The sequence below is a fragment of the Myripristis murdjan genome, chromosome 14 (genome assembly GCF_902150065.1).
Source record: "Myripristis murdjan chromosome 14, fMyrMur1.1, whole genome shotgun sequence".
NCBI lineage: Eukaryota > Metazoa > Chordata > Actinopteri > Holocentriformes > Holocentridae > Myripristis > Myripristis murdjan.
Window position 1 is genome coordinate 23,204,096 of NC_043993.1, and position 8,101 is coordinate 23,212,196.

Genomic DNA, 8,101 nt, shown 5'->3' on the forward strand with positions numbered 1-8,101 from the left:
CACCCAGCCCAGTGACAGGAGCCAGGCTAAAAATGAGTTTTCAGGGAGGGCAGCAGACTCCGCCCGCAGCCCCGCTCCTCCGACATGGCTGAAGCCTGAACATTTTGTCTTCCTCTATCAAAAGTTTAGCGGCGCACTCTCACTGAGCAGACATTTTTGATTCACAGCTTATTCTCCCGTGACTATAAAATAGCGCAGTGCGTTTTAGAGGGATAGTATAGGGCTTAAAACATCAGCGAAACTTTAATATAGCACTGTTGTGTGTCGAAAAGTAGGCTACACCACTGAATATATGGGAAAGTAAAAATACCGGAGGCTGAAATTATAGGCCTATTAGTAGGCTAATTTTAGGTTATCTGTCTGCGTCGGCGCAGCTTGCCACAAATCAACACATGATCGTTTATCACAATTGACAGATAAATTCAAGTGTTTACGTAGCCTAGATCAGTTTATGCCAATAGCTTCTGTTCATAATAAAAACAAAGCCAACTCTAATTGCTGCATTATGGGTCTTGTCAAAGTATTATGTATTATGAGTTGTATTTTATTTTATTTTATTTATTTATTTATTTTTTTAAATTAAGTACTTTTTTCTGTGAAGTCCTGGTCCTGGTTTCTCTCCACTGTGCGTGTCAGTTTCAAGAAGTATCATGAAGCTCTATTATGTTTCAGTGCTCATGCCACCAGGAATAGTTCCTGTAAATTTATTGAACTCATCATGTTTCAGTGATTTTAACACTGACTTAAGCATTTTTCTGTCTCAATAAGCCAAAATCTGATTCTCAGACAAACACACTGCAGCTGAACTAAGATAGAGAGGGTTTGAAAATAGGATAACACAGTTGCTTTTGTCTGTTGCCAACTGCAATATGTCTTATTATAAATGCACATATGCACAGGAGAATTAGAATAGATGACACACTATAAATTGTGTTAATGGTCTGCAAGTCTCAGTACCATTTCTGTTTTGCTGATTGTTGGTGGAAAAAACTGGGTCAGGCATGGCTCCACAAATCCCAGTTTGGTTGAGATGTGGTGCCTGGTTTAGCCAACATTGTTTTCATGCTTATCAGTTTATGAAGTGAGCACTTGTGCCCTGTGGATGGGACGCTGTCATCCTGGGAAAAATGCTTCAGCAAAGGCAATCACAGCAGTCACTTATATGCTGTACCCTGCTCTTCAACAGGTTCAGCAGGGACTGAGCCATGTCAGGAAAATGCTCCCCACACTATAAAAACAAGCTCCTGGGCCTGGAGACTTGTTTTGGTGTCGGCTACACCACACATGTACTGTGTTTGTTTAGAGCAGGGTGACACACCAAACCATATGACGTTAATCCACTGCTCAGTAAACCAAAGTCCTCCTTCAATGACTTCACCCACCAAAGTGCCTTTTTTTCTGTAATAAAGGCTTTATGGACAATAAACCTACAGTATTCATCTCTGGCTGTTCTTGAGGAAACCACCTGCTGACGACTTAGACTGACTTTTGCGTTGAGCTCATTTGGAGTTGCTTGTCTACTTTTCTTTGCATCTCACGTCATCGCACGGCCGTTACATTTTGAGGAGTGCGTTTTCCTCCACCGCTGCCCACAAGCTGATGATGTCTTTCCTTTTGGTCTTTTATACAAGTGTCACTTTACCTCCTGCTCCTCGTGAAAAGTCCAGTAGTTTTTGCCAAGAAAGATCCTGCTAAAACTTGTTTCAAGAATCGGCCTTCTCGCAAACTCACTGAGCTTCTTTTATGCCATATAGCTAAAATAACAGGCAGCTGGGTCTGACAGGATTCTTATACATGGCTCTAACCAGTCAGCCTATAATCAGTGATGTTCCTGTTAAATGTTTATTCATTGATAGATAGATAGATAGATAGATAGATACTTTATTCATCCCGCAGGAAATTCACATTTTTTTCAGCAGTATCCACAGATTACAGATTAAGTAAAATAAAAAAATAGAAATAAAGAATAAGATCTAAGTACAACAGAATAAGATCTGAGTACAACAGAATAATCTAAGTACAACCCAGTGTGCAAAAAGCAATGTGCAACAAAAAAAAAACAGAAAAAAACGTGTGCATGGGTGTATAAACTGTGCATAGAGGTAGGTCAATGTGCAAATTTAGAAGAAAGAAGAAATGTACAGTATACACATGATAAATAGCAGTAAGCAATATAAACACTATAAACAAGGATTATAAAAAGATAGGAATATGAACAATTTCAACAGAAGTATTAACAGTTAAACAGAAGTAATAACAGTTAAACAGCAGTGGAAAATAACCTAACCTGAAGAACACACGCTCCGACCGAGGTTCAGAGTTAGTGTGAAACCATGAGACCAAGAAGTTAGTGTGAAACCATGAGACCAAGTAGAGAAGTGTGGAAGCACATGGTTTTAGTACAACCTGTACTTATATTTACCTATTTCCTTTATTTTAGCAATTACTTGTAGATTTGCCTAATTAACATCAAAACTAGATGCTTGTAACCTGTTAACCACATAGCATATAACCTGTGCGAACCACAGTCTAGTCCGTTAACATGCATGTATTTTTCTCGAAACTCTGAATATGGAGAGCACCACTCAAATCTAATTTGCATGGAACAAAAAATATTTTTTAAATGCATATTACAAAGTATTTAGTGAGCAATGACTAATTAAAAAGATCTGCCTATCTTCTTTAAGAACTATTAGAGAATTTTATACATGGAGGTACATGCTGTATCTCCATGTGTTTTATCTTGAAAGTTAAGCTCAAAATGTAGACAAGGTAAGCAACAGTAAAACATTTCAGTCCTGTTTGTTGTGTTAATGGACTACTGTGTTCTGGTTTAATACACTGTAATGTGCCTCACCAAGAATACTAACAACATCAGCTGTTTCCCTCTGGGCCAAATCTGAACTCCTTCTCCTCCCAAGAGATTCCTGTTGCTTCTATGTAACTTTCCAGCAGTGACAGAGCCTGGTGATGGTGGCATGAGGCCTAGATGTAGACCAATAATTAGTACAAACAAGTTGTCTGTTTTTAAAAATTAATAATGTGAGGTATGTTAGATAAAGTGTAATACCTAGTGAAAACTGCAGACATATTTGAATGGCGTGTTTGTGTCCAAGTATAACTTCTGATCCGCATTTTGGCACTTGCTGCACTGTAGGCTTTATTCCTTATACATTTCATACTTGATCTTTTAACATGTTGGCTAGGGATTCCAGAAGAAAATGAGTAAACCTTGTCTAACTGTGGCATATTTACATTTTAAATGTTGATCAATGAGCACTGTTCCTTATAAATAAACGAATGATCTAATAAATAATCAAATTGACATTACAGTGGATGAGAGCATTGTCTTGTCCTCCGGAACAAGAGGGTGCCATCTCAAAGAGGGTGTTAGAAAGTGCTGTGTGGAGCTCTGGGGTTAAGGCTGGATACCTGGAGGGGTGTGACTGTGAGGAATGGCTTCCCTGATCTGATCCAGTGTGATCTGCTAGCTGTGAATCGTCTATAACAAACACTTTGCCTCCACTCAAAGATTCATGAGGTCAGTTATCGATTCTGTGGTTGTTTTGCCAGGCTTGATGCCACATGTTCTGGACACCTGGGTGCAGAGAGAGGCTGAGCTGCCAGCAGGTCACCATCTGCTGTGAAGTTGGATGAAATGGCAAAGGAGCAGGGGAGGAGCCATCATTTCAAAAGTGATGGGCACAGAATACTGAGGAGGCACACTTTTTTTTTTTTTTTTTTTAACAGTAAAATAAATCCACAGGTTAGTGCCAGTTTTATTGTGTATATATACAAACCCTTTGAAACCCAGGACCTTTTTTTTGAAAGGTTTTTATTTCACCCTCTTAACAAATCAATCATATTTTTTTCCCCTTCAAATTGTTAGGGTAAGTTTGTGGTTATTATCATCACCTTTTTTTTTTTTTTTTTAAATCTAATTTAATTTGAAATATAGTGTATATTTCCAGCAGTTATAAATACTGTTCTAGTATTTTTCTTGTGACTTTTTCTTTTCTTTTTGTTTTTAAAACTAATTTGCGGATTTTGGGGTTTTCTTCTTCCTCGTGCTAATTTGCTTGCTGCCTTTTCCCAATATTTCTAAGAGAAATCAAGCCAATTTGCTCACCTTTCAAAGGGTTAAACAGCTTGTGACAGGCATCTGACACAGCCTTAAGAACATACAATAGAGATGAACAATGAAGTAAGGGTAACCATAACAATTTACATGTGGAATAAAGTGTGGGGGACAGAAGGGACAGGCTCCAGAAGTGAGATCTGAGCATGATGAGCTACTTTGTCCTGTATCCTTGCAGAAGTCGGGGACTTGGAGCCAGAATTGACCTTATTCAAAGTCTTTATTGTGGAAGCAGCTGCAAGAAATTGTGGCCAGGAGGTGACTGTCAGTCATGATGGTGCCCCAAACACCCGATCTCAAACAGTGGCAGAGCTGAAGGAGGAGGTCTTCCTTCTGGACTTGGTTGGCACAGGAAACTCCTGACTCAGCAGAGAGGAACTGGCAAGCCGAAAAGTCTGCAGCTGCAGTTGTTGCACAAGCCGGGAGTGGGAAGCATTTGGGCAATCCATGCAAGATGATTTTCTAGGCACCCTCAAGAAGTTCTGGAAAACAATTTACCATCTGAGGAGGGGAAGGCAGGACATCACAGAGCGGGCTGCAGGGCATTCACTCTGACATACAGGTGTGTGATAGTTAAGCTGTTCTAGGAATTACTGCAAGGAAGAATTGTATGTGGTTATGAGTAAAAATGGGATGTTTCAAGATTTCATTTATCCCACAACTGTGTGTGTGTGCCTGAAAGAGATGCCATGAGAGCTGTTACACATTTAACCACTAGATAGTGCTCATGGACCATATATAATGACAGTCAGAGTCTGAACAGAGGTGCTGAACACAGGGCATCAGGCACACATCAAGTAGAATGGCTTAGTTGGAATGAAACTTGAAGGATAATACAACTATTTTGTGGAATAAAGATTCACCAGGTAAACTTTTTTTTTTTTTTTTTTACATCTCTAGATATTAAAGGAAACAATGTATTTGACTCATAAAATACTTTTTTTTTTCAATTCAATTATTAAACATTTGTAAAAATGCAAAAAAATACAAAATAAATAAAGAAATATTTAAATGGGGAAAAATTGACCCACTGCCATAACACAAAGTTGAATAGTCTACTTCAAAAGCAGGCTTAAGCTATTCCAAGGATTCAAGACATGAGATTACGTAGACATATGATCCCAGAAGATCAGCAATATAGAGTACAGGCAGATACTATATAGAGCTAAATAAATGAGGTTGTAATAGTTCAAGCCTTTTAGGAACACAGTAAAGCCATAACAAGAGAAAAATTGTGTAAAAATATTCAGTTTAACGCCGGTGTCCATTTCGTTTGATGGTTCGACATCATGCAGCAGGGCACACATGTTGAGTAGGCTACAATCTTGTCTGCATTTTAGCAAATATATGAACCCTGTGTTGGGAACTGAATTTCTTAAAATAACCAAGAACATCTTGTGGTTGTGACTGATGTGCAACCGTGGTTGCTTTCAAAATAGCTTGTAAAAGAAGATTGGTTTACTTTATTTCCATAAAACTTGTTACAGATATTATATCTCATCAACAAGCCAGTCACTCTGATAGTATAGTACAAAAACTGTGCATTAAAAGGTTACAGTTATCCACTTGTCATCTTTATTACTATGAAATTTATTGTAAATACCAAAAAAACCTTATGTGTGAACATTCCCATAAAGTGCTTGACCCTTCAGAGCTTTAAATCTCAAACATTCCCATTTATGCTTTAATCCTGGGACTGCCACCGGGGGAAATTGTGTTTATTTTCAGTGACCAACCATGTGTTATCATGGGAAATGGATCCTGCTTTTCCTTTTCTTGAACTGACCATTTTTTGCAATGATTGGACTAATAACTGCTAGATTAATCTTTTTCTGTGGGGCAAGTGAGTTCAGTCCTTGCAAAATTAGGAAATATTATAACCAAAAGCATATTTTTGAGTGAATCATAAAATCAGACTAAATGTGAATTGGTTTAGCTGGAATAAGTATAGATATACCATATATACATCTATATGCACTCAGTGGCCACTATCTGATCCACCTGTACAGTCTAATGCAGTTCAATGCAACAGCTCTGCTATAAATTTGACCTTTTAAGAAAATTTATAATGTTCAGTTTTTGCTGACAGTATTGAGAATGTGTAAATTTAATTCTATATTTATTATTGAGGTTGTAGTTTGCAGAGATCTTGTGATGGACTACAATATATCTCAAGGTGTTTCTAATTTTTTGTCCTCCCTATTTATATACATTATGGGGACAGAAGAGTAGAAATGTCTCTCAATAAAATGCAGTCCAGTGCAACAGCAGCACTATGAGCTCAATGCCAAACATAGAATTGAATGAACACCTCTATTACTGTGACAAAAAGAAAACCTGAGCATTATAGGCAGCAGGAAACTTTTTGTTTAGACAATCAAACATTATGCCACTATTGTTGTACCTCCAGTTGTCTGAACAACAACACATTATAAATGCAAAGGGGCAGACCCGGTGTGAGTTAAAGAATGTGAATTACTTTTGAGGTGTGTGTCACATCTAAAAATCATACTTTTATCACATAAATCTAAAGTGGATTCGTCTGAGTATTATTTCTCTGTCCTAGAATTGTTTATTCAAGACCTTTCTGCCGATGATAATTACACTCCTGGGTCATGTGCAGTTGGAGGGAGGATGGGAGTGAAAATTTGGCAACCAATTCTTCTACATATTCCCACTTCATTTCATTAAACAGTTTACATAAAGTTTACATTTCAGAGTTTTCTTTTTCCCATGTGTAGTCACTGTTCCATTCCATACCTTGGGGAAAAAAGACACAGTTTGAACAGATTTTTATTTTATTTATGGAGAGAAACACATTGTCATTAAGACTTACATTTTGTTTGAGCCCACAGACCCAAATAGTCTATTTTTGTATATTTTGGTCTATAAAAGCAATGCTTTCCATTCAATGTGGATTACAATATTATAATACTGCAGCTCATAACACAATAATTTTTTCTCCATCTTTTATGTCTCCTCTTTTACATAGCAAACACAATACAGGAAAGTCTGAACGGTCTATTCAAACTCGAGACCTACACTAATTCATAAATTTGACCATTAATCATCAATATTAGAAAACAACCAAGAATATGATTTAATGTTTTTGTATGTGCTTTAACCTGAGCATTACACTGTATATACAGTCATACTCAAATTCATAAACCTCTTGTCTTTGCATTTTGTCATGCCACAAAATAAGTGAATTTTTACATTATATGGTAGCAAAAACAACAAAAAGTCAAGAAGTTGACAAATGTTTGAGCATGACTGTCTCTGTGTGTTTATTTGAACTAATTGTGGTGACAGGCAAATTATGTATACACATCAAAAATCACTTTGGTTCTGGCAATAGCCGTCAACTATTGACTCTGACCTCAAGCTGACTCAGTACGGACAAAATCAATCCTAACATCTTGTAAATAGCACTAGCCTAATTTCGATAAAGCCAGGCTCACAGCAAAAAGCTACAGACTTCATCAAAACAATAGTATGCAAACTTGTCTCAAACATCAAAATTATTAAATTGCTGTTAGTGAGTGACACATTATCAAAAGAAATCATGACCCAACACGCCTGTTTTGTCAACATACAGGTTAGTCATCAAATCAACTGTCAAACATTCAATTAACTTGATATTCCAATTTTAAGTGCATCTATATCTTAACAAGCTGGTGTGTGACAGGGAATCCCTTGTCCTCCACGATAAACAATTAATTGCATGATAACCCACATGTTGTGACACAACAAGCAACTACGTTTAATAAAGCCACCCAAGAATAATTATGGCGTGTTTTATTAGGCAAAATATAGTCAATAATAGTAAAATTGCCAATAAAATAGCATAATGCAAATATGGCAATTTAGAGAGGAAATAGATGCACTTAACCCTGGTGCACAGGTTACAACACAGATATTAACTTAAGATTTTAACAACAAAGGTAACTCACTAATAGTTTA